The sequence below is a fragment of the Dermacentor variabilis genome, chromosome 7 (assembly GCF_050947875.1).
Source record: "Dermacentor variabilis isolate Ectoservices chromosome 7, ASM5094787v1, whole genome shotgun sequence".
In the NCBI taxonomy this organism is placed as follows: Eukaryota; Metazoa; Arthropoda; class Arachnida; order Ixodida; family Ixodidae; genus Dermacentor; species Dermacentor variabilis.
Genome location: NC_134574.1, coordinates 169167144 through 169182092, shown reverse-complemented (window position 1 = coordinate 169182092; position 14949 = coordinate 169167144). Strand labels below are relative to the sequence as shown.

Genomic DNA, 14949 nt, shown 5'->3' with positions numbered 1-14949 from the left:
TGACAGTCATTCGAGTATCCTTAGTGTCCTTACGTGATTTGAAGGTGAAAGCATGAGGACTTGTATAAGTCACCTCCTTAAATTAGAACGCCACCTTAATGCACATCATTACAACTTAATGCGCCTTAGAGCAACCTAATCCACTTTTTTACACCTTAATCGACCTTGCTATAATTTGTGCCGACCTTAAACGAACGGACGCCGGGTATTTCGCTTCATGGGGCGTATGAGGCTTCCGCCTTTAAAAATTCGCAATCTCACCTCACGATGATTGTCGACGGTGAGGCGTTTAGCATTGAATCAATGCAGCGACACAACGCATTGCCACCGTCCACACGAGTCATGTACGACGCGCGTACTGCAGCGGGACTCCTCTTTTGCGCTTCCCTAAAAACTGGCCGTATATAACGCCGACGCCGCAAAGTCAGTCAAATGCATGACACGCCGGTCGCCGCAAACGCTGAGAATTCTTCCCTTGCTTGCGACGCCCCCTGTTACACATACTCAACGACACAAGCCGGGAAAATGTTCATTGAAGAGTGGCACATGCCCAGTGCGTTCACGGCGCGGCTCCCTAAAGCGTTGACTTGCTCTCCTTGAGGAATCCTTGTGACGGGGATTGATTTTGCTGTGTATGGGAGATATTTAGGGTATATTTTTCTTCACATACCTAGATGCCCAAGTTGGCATCAAATACTCTCACTTAAGAGCGGCGCACACCTACTGGTACATACTCAGTGACCCAAGGCGGCATCAGAGAGGTTCCTTGGTTCGTTGCTGCTAGTCAACGTCAAAATTTTTCTTCGAACAGCTGTACCCACACAGTCTCGCATCCACAGTTACCTATGTCTGTGTGAAAGAGCTTCGTTGACGAGCGGCACATATATCGAGTGTGTTCTGCACTAGATTTTTTTAATGTTGCGTGTGGCAGGTATCACAACTCTAACGCTTGGTCTATGATACTAGATGAGTTGGCCTTACTTCTACGTGAATTCAAAATGCCTAATTGAAAAATGAGTCACATTATGATAATTATTACTTTTAATTACTTTACGGCATCATAAGAAGCCACAAACAATGACACCGAGGACAACATACGGCAAATTACTTATACTTACTAATTAAATTAAATAAATGATAAATAATGGAAGTGAAAGTGGATGAAAAAACAACTTGCCGCAGATGGGGAACGATCCCACGTCTTCGCATTACGGGTGCGATGCTTTACCAATTGAGCTACCGCGGCGCGGTTCTCCGATCCACTTTCTTGGGAATTTCTGTTTTACTACTACATTTGACACCGGCAGTGTTAACCAGCGCCACCACTCCCAAATCTTGGCGGCAGATGTGGAACATCCTTTCTTTCGCAGGCGTCACGAGTATGTGTTCTGGGTGAAAGCAACTGGTCAATAAACACATGCATGCTACATGAAGGCATCAATGTTGCAGGATTCAAGACCCTCGTTATGTATATATAATGAAAGAGAAGAAAGGGCTTAACCGAGGGGCCCGATTTTTGTTAATCCTATCATGAGAAGCCAACAAACAATGACACCGAGCACAGCATAGGGCCGCGCCGTGGTAGCTCAATTGGCAGAGAATTGCACGCGTAATGCGAACAGATGGGATCGTTCCCCATCTGCGGCAAGTTGTTTTTTCATCCACTTTCATTACATTAATTTAACATTTCTTTATTTCAATTAGTAATCATAAGTAATTCACCCTATGTTGTCGTCGGTGTCATTGTTTGTTAGCTTCTTATGATATGATTAACAAAAATCGGGACCCTTCGTTAACACTTTTCTTCTCTTTCATTACTTTACGGCAGATATTTCAATTTACGAATTTTTGCCCGTGAGTTCGAAAGGCGTGTCCACTTAGAACGAGTTCTCAGAACAGCGCAAATATCGAGATATTCATTTCTAATGTGTCTGACGAAGCACAGTGGCATTCCAGTTACTTTTGGGGTGCAATGCATATAATTGCGCTTATAAAAGTAAGTAGGCCAACAGTGTTGTCTCACCGCAAGTTTTACAGCGCATATATTGATACCGGTGCCACCCTCAGACAGAGAGAGAGACAAAACGGAAGGAAAGACAGGGAGGTTAGCCAGTGTAAATACCGGCTGGCTACCCTGTGCTGGGGAAAGAGGTAAATGGAACAAAAAGAGAAGGATGAGAGAGAGAAAAAAACAAAGAAAATTCACACAGTAGCGCGATGTTACGCGCAACAATAGTCAAAGGCAGTCGCACAATTCACAGGCCCTTCAAAGCTTCAGCAAAGCCCTTATAGTCTTTAGTCCCGAAGCCCGTCTGGACCAGTGTCCTAGAACTTTCTCTTCTGTGAAGGGGCGTTTGTCCAGTTTTTAGATCGTGGTCACGAGCACTTTTCTTGGCCCATTGTAACGTGGACAGTCACAGAGGAAGTGCGTGATCGTCTCTTCGAAGCCGCAGGTGTCGCAAGCAGGGCTCTCTGCTATTCCAATGCGGAAGGAATAGAAGTTTGTGAATGCCACGCTGAGCCATAGGCGGCACAGAAGTGTTGCTTCCGCTCGTAGCAACCCTTGTGGAGGACGGAGTTGCAAACTTGGATCCAATCCGTGAAGACGTGCGTTCGTGAATTCACTGGTGCTCCACAGAGTTGGCGTAAGCTCGCGTGCAAGGGAGCGAAGACTTGTGGCTGCATCTGTTCTTGACAGCGGTATGGGTATAATCTGGAAAACATCGCGGGCCGACCGGGCAGCGTCATCCGCACTTTCATATCCCGAAATTCCGCAGTGACGCGTTATCCACTGTTAGATGATGTTGTGCCCCTTGTCGATTGCGTAATGGCGGAGTAGTCGGATGGATGCGATCCTCAGAGAGAGAGAAAGAATGAAGAGGAAAGGCAAGGAGGTTAACCAGATATGAGTCTCCGGTTTGCTACCGTACACTGGGGATGAGGGATAAGGGTTAGAAAGATGACAGAGAGGACAACGCTAAAAAAAAGAAAAAAAAAGAAACACGCACACATGGAGGCACAAACACAAAAGGCGTTCCAGTTAAAGTCGTTCACACAGGCCGGTAGATCGCAAAAAGCGCAATAGCACTTGCACGGCCTTCTTCTGTGATGGTAGGTCCTTTCGATGTTGTGGAATTCTTTTTTCGGATAGCGGTTGGTAGTCCAATTGGTCAAGTTCGTGGCGAAGGCATTCTCTCTGTGGACTGTACTGCGGGCAGGCGCACAAAATATGGCCAATTGATTCTTCATGGCCGCAGTGGTCACGGGTTCTGGTTTCGGTCATCCCTATGCGGAATGCATAGGCTTTGGTAAAAGCAACGCCCAACCACAGTCGATGCAAAAGAGTGGCGTCTCCACGGTGACGCTGTGATGGCGCTCGAAGACTTACTGTGGGATCAAGTGAGTACAGTCGCGTATTTCTTGAAAGGGGGTCATTCCATTGCGACGCGGTGCACTGCCCAGCAAGTAGGTGGAGCTTCCCGGCTGCGTCAGTTCTAGAAAGAGGAATAGGGATGTGGCGCTCCTCAGTATGGGCTGAGCGGCCAGCTTGATCCGCCCGTTCATTGCCGATAATCCCGCAGTGAGCTGGAAGCCACTGGAAGGTTATCCCATGGCGCGCATCACTTATATGGTGTAACGTCTCTGTAATAAGGAATATTAGTTGTTCGTGCGGTCCGCATCGTAAACAGGACAGTAGAGACTGCAGTGCCGCCTTCGAATCGCAGAATATCGTCCAGTTGTGTGGCGGTTCATCACCAATGTGATGAAGGGCAGTAAAAAGCGCTGCGAGCTCTGCTGCCGTTGGTGTTGTCGCGTCGTCCGTCTCAAATTTAATTGTTGTAGCTTTCGCTGGTATGACGATTGCCGCCGCGGAGCTGCTTGGAAGGACAGATCCATCAGTGTAAACACGCGTAGGGTCATGGTAGTTCTCGAACAAATACAGTACCGTGAGCTGTATACGGGCTGGTCATGATCAGCTTTTTTCGAGTTACCAGGTATTGTGAGGTTGATTTTTGGCTGAGCGTGGCACCACGGAGGGATCGAACGTGTCGCAGCCGGAGTTAAACACGCTGGCAATGATTCATCATCTGCGGTTATCCTTTGGCTGAAAGATGTGTGGTCTGGCCGCTGTTAGAGAGGCTAAGTGGTGAAGAGAATTCCCGGTTAGATGCCTTATATGTGTCCTGAATACTTCAATTTCAATGTGGGTCTTGACAAGGTGGTCTCAGGCGATTGCTATCGTAGCCACTGTTGAAACACCTTGAGGCAGGCCTAGACAGATCCGGAGCACTTGACCCTGAAGACTGTATCATGCGTAGATTCGTTTTACCTGCTTTGTTTTTGCTGGCAAGTTGTATCGCAGAAAACCTCGAGAAAGCACCCTGTACAGTTTTAACATGGCACTCGTCGACATTCCCCCAGGTCTTGCCAGCGAAAAACTTGAACAGGTGGCGGATGCCTCTCAACCGTTTTTTCACGTATGATACGTGAGGGCTCCATGACAAGTCCCTGTTGATTATGACACCAAGAAACTTGTACGATTGGACCCGTCGTATTATTTGGCCATTCATTATTACCCTGTAGTTTGCCATGTGTTTGCGCGTAAATGGCACTTGTGAGCATTTCTCGGAGGAAATTTCCAGGCCTCGATTACGGAGGTAGATAGCGGTTTGTGTGGCGGCTCTCTGAATTCTCGTTCGCAACTGTAGGCGTGTTACTGCAGACGTTCATATGCAGATGTCATCCGCGTACATTGATAGCCTGGCTGTGGTTGGCACGTGCTCAAGGAGAACAATTCGTGTCAGATTAAATAACACTAATAAGTACACCGCCCTGGGGGACGCCGCGGTAGCTATAATGTAGAGAAGTATGCCCTTCCTCGGTGCTTACAAAGAAGGATCGCATGGATAGATAGCTCCGTATCCATTGAAACATCCGACCACCCAATCCTACCTCTGCGAGAGCAGAGAGGATGGCTTCATGCGTAACGCTGTCATACGCCCCTTTAACGTCGAGGAATAAGGATGCGCAGAGATGCTTACGGCATTTCTCATGTTGAATGTAGGTCACCAGGTCGACGACGTTATCGATCGATGATCGACCACGTCGGAAGCCCGCCATGGCATCTGGGTAGGTGTTGTGGTACTCCAAGTACCACTCCAAGCGTCCTTGGACCATCCTCTCTATTACTTTGCCAGACAGCTCGCCAAAGCGATCGGGCGATATGATGAGAGTTCCAAGGGCGACTTGCCAGGCTTCAGCAGTGGAACAAGGCGACATGTCTTCCAGGTTATTGGTAGCGTGACATCTCTCCAAGATTCATTGTACACTTCAAGGAGAACTCCTCTCGCTCGCTCCCCCAGGTGACACAGAACTCGGTAGGAAATTCCGTCAGGTCCTGGCGCTTATATGCGGCTACACAAAGCTAATGCTGGTAGCTGTGAGTTGGCCGGATAATATGGTGCAGAAATCCTCTGCAACGTCAATCTCCGATCTTTTTTGAGAGAGGACAAACGCCTTGAATGGAATCGCTGTACGGGGAGTGTCCGAAAACCGCGCACCGTTCTCCATAGTTGCGATAAAGGCTTGCGTGGACCTAGCGACTCACAGAAGGCAGTCCAAAGTTGCGACTCGAGCTTGTCTAACCGGCGCTGTATCTTCTTTAAGCGTGCGCCTGGTGGTCCGTAAATCGTCCATTGTCTTCCTACGTCGGTATCGAAGTCGTTCTAGTTCCACATCAAATTTATTCAGTTTCGAAGAGCATGTGAGAGTATGCATAGTGTCTTGCACCGCGCTCTTGATTGCCTCTTCCAAGTCGAAAGATGGATTGACGTCGCAGTGTTCTTCCATAATAGACTGAAATTTAGGCCAGTCCGCTCTTTGGACCGTATCCCGTATTTTGGAAGGGGACAATCCTCTGATCTTGATGTACGTGGGGTATGGTCGCTTCCGTGCGCCTCAATGTCCGCAAGCCACCCTGCGCGTCTGACAAGACTTCGTGAGACGAAAGCCAAGTCAAGACAGTTGTTGTACATGCAGCCACGTAAGAACGTAGGACTTCCATCATTCAGCAGGCAAAGCTCATTACTGGAGGCGAAAGATACCAGAGTTCTGCCTCTTGCGTTGACCATCGGACTTCCCCTGAGAGTATGATGGGCGTTGAAATCTCCAATGATGACCCTGGGATTGGGAGTTGAGGAGAGGATGTCGCGTAGTCTTTTGTAATCAAATCGACTTGACGAAGATAGGTAGGTACCCACAAAAGTAAAGGCCAAATTCTTTTTCCTTACGTTCAGGCCTATATATTGATTGTTGTCATAAGGTGGTGCAGGCTGATGAATGTAGGTGAAGTCACGGCGAATAAACACCAAAACCTTACTGTTTTCATAAACAGTTGACGACATAAATGATTCATATCCAGAAAGCCTGATTGTGTTCGATAAGTTCGGCTCGCAAATGACAATAATGGGAAACATATTGCCGTACACGAAGCGACGGAAATCCGAAAGGCGCACTCTGAGTCCGCGGGCATTCCACTGAAAGATAGCTGCTTGTCGAACCTGTTCCCTAAAAGACCATGGCTGTGGAGTCATGATCTAGTCAAGGGTTGCAAGTACCGGACTAAGAGCGACCAGTACCTGAAGCGCACTTCTGGCAGATGGTGTGTGCATGTTGCTTAGCAACACGCGAATGGCATTCATTAAAGGCCTAATAAGTGCTATAACTTGCTCATCTGTTTTGCGCGACTCCTTGGATACAGCACCTTGTTTTACTGAGGGCGGCTTCTTCTGCGGCTCTTCTGGCGGTCGTGTACGCGGAAGTGGCCCCCATTCCTTTGTGGAGAGAGATCTGGTAGTTTTCTCCCTTCCAACTTCGGTGTTCGGAGTGCTGGAAACGTCCGCTGATGATGCTGCTTGACGAGTTGACTTTTCGTGAAAGCTTGATGTTATCCGTCGTGAAGACCTTCGACGGTGACGTAGCCTTCGCCGTACTTTCACAGCAGCCTCTTTGTGGGTAGAGTTGTCTCTCACCATTTGTTTGAGAATGGTGATCGCTTTCTTAATCTGGGGACAGTTTTTGGAAGAGGCACAGTGATCACCCTGACAGTTAGAACACTTCAATGTGGTTGCACTGCAGTTGTCTTCTGAGTGGGGTTCGGCACATCGAGGGCACACGGCCGAATTTCTGCAAACACCCTTCACTTGTCCGACCTTCTGACAATTGAAGCATTGCATTGGTCTTGGAATAACTGGTCGAACCTGGTGGCGAAAGTGGCCGACCTTCACGTAGGGTGGAAGGCAGTCACCTTTGAACGTTTTCCTCACACAACGTGTGTTTCCAAGGTGACCTACATGCACAATGACGTTGTGTTCACTTGCTGGTTTTATGAGAATTTGGAGGTCTGCGTTTGGTATTTCATTGTCAATGCCATAGATGACTCCTGTTACTGTGGCACCATTCGTTTGCACGATGGATCGGATCTTGATGTTTCCCAGCTGCGTTACATGTTGTAGTATGGTCAGCGCGCTCGCGTTCATCCCATCGATTGTCAGGATGTTTCGCCTAGTGTTTATCCTGACATCCTTGATCTCGTTTGGCACGGTGTTTTCTAGATACACGGAGAGTGCTTGCCTGTTGAGGACGCGCAGGTTGTCGGTAGCGTTCTGTGGCACAAACAGGATGGAGTGAGGTCATCGTTGAGGTGCTGTTTTCACAGTTATCGAGCTGGACGCCGAATATGAGTTGATAATTCTTCGTTTGGCCTTGCGGCACTGGACAAGTCAAAAGCTGTCTTCCCAGGACTTGTCACCTGATGCGGAGTACAGCTCTGTGTCCTCGCTATCACTCGACGTATTTCCTCGTTTCCTCGAACCGATGTCCGCGGATGGACGGGAACCGGGAGGATCCTCGGGGTGTTGTACATCCATTACCGCGATGGAGGGGGCGGTAGACCCCACAGGTGCAGTGACAATTCCAGAAAAGCACAGAGACGGGCGAGATGTGTTCCGCAAGAGAAGCACTTCGTCTTCTTGTGGTAAGCCCTATACGCCTCTCATACTCAATAGCTACATTTCACAGATTGAAAGATGTGTCGTAATATAAATAACTATGAAGTTAATTAGCGCAATTATGCTATTTAGTCACCTAATAATTTTGACTTCTCGTAACGGCCACCTCATCCAGCGATTGATATCAAGTGCTAAAATTGTGCTATCTGCCGCAGGGAAATTTTTTAATATTGGCGTTGGCAAAACAAGAAAACGCCCACTGGCGTTTGTTGAACGCAATTTCGTGCTACATAAGCCGGAGAACCAGGTTGCACAACCGAGTTGACCAAGAAACGGGCGGCTTAAGTACAAATGGAAGAAGTTCCTTAATATTATCGACTATTGTATTATGAGATCTTTATGTTTTAAAGGTACCTATGCCCCCACATTACACGTACAGGAGGTGGGAAAACAATATTCGCTTCGAAACACAGGACATTGCAAGGAAAACACGTTGAAGTTGACCAGGCTTTTACCGCTTATCCATTTGCGTCGTGAGAAAGAAGGATGGAGAAATCAAAAGCATAGTCTTTATGTTGTTAAAGATAGTTGTCTCAATACTAGAAGACTTCCTTATGCGTACTTAAAATGACTGGTGCGAACGAGCACATTTGGGCCGCAGTGCTGTTTCCGCGTCCCAGTTTTGTTTTTTATGCATACTGCGCGCCACTAAAATCTCGCCCTCGACAAACACGTGCATACAAACACGGTCCAGTGGGGCCATCGCGTTTCGAATCGTCTAGTTAAAGTCGGGAACACTCGATGGAAAAGCACCTCCGTACTTAAGTTTTGATTCAAAAGGCGAAACAATACAAAAAGAAGTCGAACACTGTCAGTATTCTACAAAATCCCTGAACTACGCCATTTCTATGTCGCTTAGGGACTTAACATCATGAAATATGTTAATATTCTTCAATATCTGCTGGTGCTTGCTGCCGCCCTGCCATCGTCGGTTACTTTGTCAGACACATGTCGGTTGACCACGTAAACTACTTAAAGCAGGGATTATCCAAGTTAGGAAAGCTGAATTGAGAAAGCATTTCCAGCAATTAAACCACAGATCCTGGAGCCTTTTCTCTGGGGTGGATATACCTGTTTAGTCGGTCCACCGAAAGCACTCATAGACGGGTCCGCGATCTCAGTGATGCATGCTCGCACCCGACGTGCAGACGTGAGGCGGTATCCCAGAAGATTAACGCTTCCATCAGCTGCTGCTGCCAATGTTGGCCTTGCTGTGTTCACGACTCTATGAAATAACTACAGCACGTGCGAACGTAGGGTGAGTCCTTTCGCTACCTAGAAACATGTTGTAGCCACTCAGGCAAGAGCGTTCATCCATTTTCTTCTCTCTGGCTCCAACAGCAAAGATCGCACACGCTCCCTTAGACTCTGGCAGGCTGCGTATCCTCGATGAGGAAAACAATGTGGCCACCGTCGCCAGCAGATTGGGAAGTACCGGAGGACGCTGCAGTGTTCATCCTGCGTTGGGTTGTAAGGGCCGCCGGGCAGGAAGGGTCGAAATTAGAACGTCATATATGCTGCATGATCAAGTGGTCGATTGGGAAGGAACTAATCTGCCGTGGCTACGCGGCCACACGAGGCGTGTTACATCTCTGACGTATTTTTGCAGATGTTTTTGCAAAACGCGTATGTTTCGACCTTCCTGGCCGCGTTCCCTCTGCTTGGCTTTTGTTTCCAGAATCACGTAGTTTCGCTTAGCACCGATGATCAATGGAAGTTCCTTTCCTGCCGAAGACCATGCTCATTGCGGGACAGTGGCGCTGGGTGAACCAGGATATGGCCGAAGGTTCCAGGAATTTGTGTTGATTGATTGTTGGAGGGAACCTCCTGCCCAAAAGTGATGTTACGTAGCTAGCCTTCGACGGGGCATGATGAATGTCAGGTCTGTCTGATAGAGTGTTGTTCTGTTCAGCGAACAATTTCTTATATGCGTGATTTTTAGAAGCTGCAGTTCAGCGCCTGCATTTTTTTACGTGAAGAGATTCATAACAGCTTTTCAGGGGAGTGATTGGCTACTATTTTCAGATACTTGTTACCATATATGACAAATTAGTACATCGTGAAATGAAGCATAAAGCAAGATTTCTTTTGTCTTCTCCGGCCCTTTCTTTAATCAACGGCTATCTCACCTGGAGTATTCTGCCAAGCCTGTTGTCAGGCTAACCTCCCCAAATACGTTTAAACTCTTTCTCGCTCTCTCACTGTAGTTGTTTTCTAGATAGGCAACTAAGCAGATTTCTCGCTGTTTGGTAAAAGGGATTCCCGAAGTGCTCGTTGTTCACAAGTATTTTCTGGGACCTCCCACAATTAAGCCGATTCCGAAGAACGTACGCTTCCCGAGGGTACAGCAGAATCCGGAAAGGAAAAGCTTTGTATCGACACCGATAAATACATGGAGATCCACGGGGGCATTGGAAGTAAAACAAACACCCATAACGAAGTCGCAAGACAAACCTTATTGGAGCTTACGGAAGCTTAAGAATGCGGGGACTGTCATTTCTTTTTGTTGACTATTTCCTGCAGGCCAATCGACTATGACGTCAAGTTGTGAGGAACACGAAGTTACCCAGTAGCCGAGTCTCAGTAATCTAATAGCAATAAATGCTGTTGTATGAAAACGAAAGCGCAGACGGTAAATTAGGAAATTGCGACAGGAAAACAGAGGAAAGTTTTGAAGTTATGTGGGCCAGAAGAAACGACTATAAGTAAATTTATCCGCAATATCTGAGTGATTGTTAGAATTCTTTCAGCCCTATACAGTCGTTCCAGTATCGCGTTAGTTTGTGCCACTGTGAAGGATGAGAGTATAATTTTTCAACACGCAGCACCGAACAAAAGCCAGTCAGTGATGACAGGCTGATGTCAATGATGATTTTTTTTTACGAGGCTGCAATTCTCTTCTTTTCTTGGGGGGGGGGGGAATGTTTCTTGTCGACAGCTATCTTTTTTTCCTGTTTAGTAACGTACCGTTCGTTATGATCATTGTCACTCCAGAGTTACTTGCTGAGCAGATTTCTCGGTGTGACAGAGGGCTTCGCTCCACCTTTCTTTCTGTAGGTGTGCACGCGTGTTCGCGTGCATACTTAGATTTCTTATCCCCGAATTTGACCCACTTTACTCCTCAAACTTGCGGCAATGGCGACCACTTGAAGTGACTTTAGCGAAACTCCTTGCGTTATAAGGAAAAGCAAATTCTAGCGGCTGATCGCGTTCATGATTTAGGTCTATATGCCTCGAATAACCAAATGCACGAAACTTCTGAATAAACTGAAGCCACAGCATTATAGCTAAACTGCATATGTCATTAAACAAATTGCATGTGGTAAAAGAGCATTAAAGTACAACTTCGGTTGCTTTAGTTGGCTTTAACTTATACCGCCAGTATAAGAATGTAACCTTCAATCAATCAATCAATCAATCAATCAATCAATCAATCAATCAAAGTAACTTTTATTTCTCTACGAGAAATACAGGGGCGACGGAAAAAAAAGCCGCTAACTGCAGCGTGACAACGCTCCGGCCCCTTACAAAGTTCAGCAGCAAGCGAGCCGCGGTGACACATTTAAATAAATGTGAATTGGAGACAACTAAACATACTTATTGAAAAAAGATACAGTTTGACAAAAATATACAAATAACCTATAATTTACGCAAAGAAAGAGCTGAATAGGTTTTAATTTGTCGTACCACGTGGGAATATCAGAAATACAGGATCAAAACGAATTACAACGCTGTGACATAAAAACAGACATATAATAAATAAAAAAGAAAAAAAAAACATCTCGCAATATAGGAGGTTGAAAAGTTAGTGTCGTATCGAGCATCGGAGATGTAAAAACGGAAAAAGGCAACAAAAACGGTTTGACATTTGCAAGAATAGAGATCAAGAAAAAGTCAAAAAGACACATAGAGACAATTTTGTGGTGTATAGAAGAAGTTAGTACCACGAAAACCTAAAAAGGAACAGCCTTCGAATAAAACGAATAAGACAGTCAGTGACAAATGCATGCGCTGCAATTACAATTGACAGCGTTCTGCGACTGCTGCATTAAATAATACACAGTGTTGCTGAAACTAAGCAAGCAGAAGGCGTCAAAACGGCTTGATGGGTATGTGAACGAAATTATACCTTGACCTGATAAGAACAAATAAAACATGCGCGAGGATGCAGTCTGAGCGGTTATCTCATGTTTGGCATACCTGTTTAAGACCGCAGGTAGTTGGAATGATAGCGACTGATCTCTGTAATTTGTGCGGCATAATCGTTTAAGCCAAGGATCCTGAATTCTTGTGTTGTATAGGCAGTGTCGCTTTGCTAAACGAAAGGAACCGATAAAGTCAGTATTGTTAGTTTTAATGGCGAAACTATAAGTACAGGAAAGAACGACGGAAAGCTGAGCTAGTTGGTAAGGATTCATTATGCAAAAAAGAAGTGAGGCGTGCAGACAGGACACAAGAGTATAAAGAAGTGGACAGCGTTCGTATTGACCACTTCTCTACTCTTGTGTCCCGTCTGCACGCCTCATTTCTTTTTTGCATAATGAACCACAGGAAAGACGGAATGCACAGATAAATTATACTTTTAGTATTCTAAATGAGTTAAAATAAGGAGATGTATGAGTAGCATATGCAATGTTAGCAACTGCACGAACTGCAGGCTTTCTACATTGACTGAGTTTCTCAATGTTATCTAATGACGTATAGCCCCATACAAGGTGGCAATAAGTTAGTGTTGATCAAAATAATTCATTGTAAATCAAACATTTAACTTTTACTGGTAATATTTGACGGTCTGCATTAACCAGTCTGGTGACGCAATTTGTTCTGTTGCAGATATTTTCCCCTTCCTTGTTCTATTATAGTGTCTCCAAAAATGTAACTCCCACTGCCTTAACCTCTTTAGCAATGCTAACTACATCATCATCATCATAAAAATATAAGAGCACTGTCAATTCAATAAATGTGTGCCTAGTGCGATAAAATGTAGCCTGTGTCTTTTTGTGTTGATTTTCAAGCAATTTCTTTTTTACCAATTTAATGCCTGTGCAAGCGCATCATTTGCTAAAGACACCATCCTATCCGGCTTTATACCCCTGAAAAAAGGTGCTGTATCATCTGCATAGCCAACCATCTGACGTATTGTAACAGAGCCAAGAAATGTCAAAATGTAACCTTTGTGAAACCCATATAACTAAGACATCAAATGCTCGTAAACTATAGCTTAGTTCCCCCATACTTTAGTGTAGTTTCTATCACTGGCACTTTAAAACTGCCATATCTGTTTTAAAGCAAAGGTTTCTTTGCGAAACCTACTGGACTTTCTCGACCGTAGTTGGTGGGTCGGTGTTGCTGCTGTTTTTTCCGAATAGCTCGCTCTTAAAAAAAAAAAAAACATTGCATGATGTGTCCGATGCTGCGATCAAATCTCAGCGACAGCACAGCAGCCTGGCGCTCTAAACATGAGGTCACAGCTGCACGTGTATAAATATATTGGGCCAATGCAAACTATCTTGTTGAGATAATCGCCACGTGTTGAGTATGGTTACGATTTTCATACTACAGCGCATACCCTAAACGAGGGTTTCGCCAAGAAGTGGTCGCCACATTTAAAGTAAATGAGAACAAATTGACAAATATGCACCAACATAAGAGTTTAAACTTAAAAAGAACAGGCCGTGACACCGGCAAGCATGGTTTAAAATGTACATTTACATTTCTGATCCCCCACGGGGGCCTTGCTCACAATGGAACAAGCGTCAGAGCTGGCGCCCTTTTTATGTGCGCCTCAAAACATGATTAAGGCACTTCGGATGCATGGACGGCAAATTGCCTTCATTGCGATTAAGAATGAGCGTCATGCTCTGGATGATTAGGGAATCAAGACAAAGACACCTAGAATGATTTAGTTCCTTGGCAATCGCGCGAGATTTTCCCCAGCTAATTGCATATGACGTCGTTGCGCGGTGTTGGGCAACGTGTCGTTTCTGGATGGCGATGCTGTGCTGTTTATGTTTTGTTTTGAAGTCGCCCGTTTCTCTAACGTAGAAATACCGACAGTCCCCACGCTGAATGACGTACACCACACCTGGGAACTTGTAGTTTACAAATGGTCTTTCGCATGCACGAGCTCGTGTCTAAGTTATCGGGAGGGAACGTGCGTAGCCTGCACGTCATATGACCGCAGAACGCGTGCAAGCGTCTCGCTTATGCCGAGGACATACGGTATCGAAGCCAGTTTTCTGGGGGGTCCAGGGTGCGTGGGCACTGCGCGAGCCAGCTGGCGCCCTACTGAGTCACTGAAGTAATCAGGGTACCCACGAGCCACCAATTTCCCCCACACAAGTGCATTGTCTGCCATGCGGTCTTCCGCTTTTGTGCACACGTTCCCTGCCCGACGAAGAAGAGAGCCAGGCTTGTTTTGCGAGGGACATTCGCTCACTGGACATGATTCCCTAGGGCGCTTTGCAAGAGAAGTTTGAATTAAATATAACGTCTTCGGGTTGACTGAACCTAGCTGGATCACACAGCATTAGATGCACGTGTAAACCAATTTTCAACAATATGGAGAATGCATGAACGTTTAGTAAATTAAGAAAAAGGAACTTAATTGAAGCTTATGCCATTATCTTGCTCCTCATGATACATGTATCAGCCCGCCTTCCATAACCTTAGCAAAGAAGATATTCGTTTGATCAGTCGACAATTGATCGCATCGGTAGGCTCTAGAACGTGTCATTGCGCATGCCATGTGGCCACCTATATGTTCCCAGGTTGCTCGAAAATAAACGACTGATTGGTTTGCGTTTGGTATCGTGTTTTGTTGTTGCTGCGGTTGTTGTAGAATGTCTTAAGCCCAAATTTAGTTATATGTAACCAGCGT

General features: G+C 45.9%; 1 non-coding gene across 1 annotated transcript; it reads right to left on the bottom strand.

Annotated features, from left to right (window-relative positions):
* Positions 1-1174: 1174 nt before the first annotated feature.
* TRNAT-CGU (transfer RNA threonine (anticodon CGU)) lies at positions 1175-1246 on the bottom strand. Its single transcript has one exon. It is a non-coding gene; the product is annotated as a tRNA-Thr (tRNA).
* Between the last annotated feature and the right edge of the window lie 13703 nt (positions 1247-14949).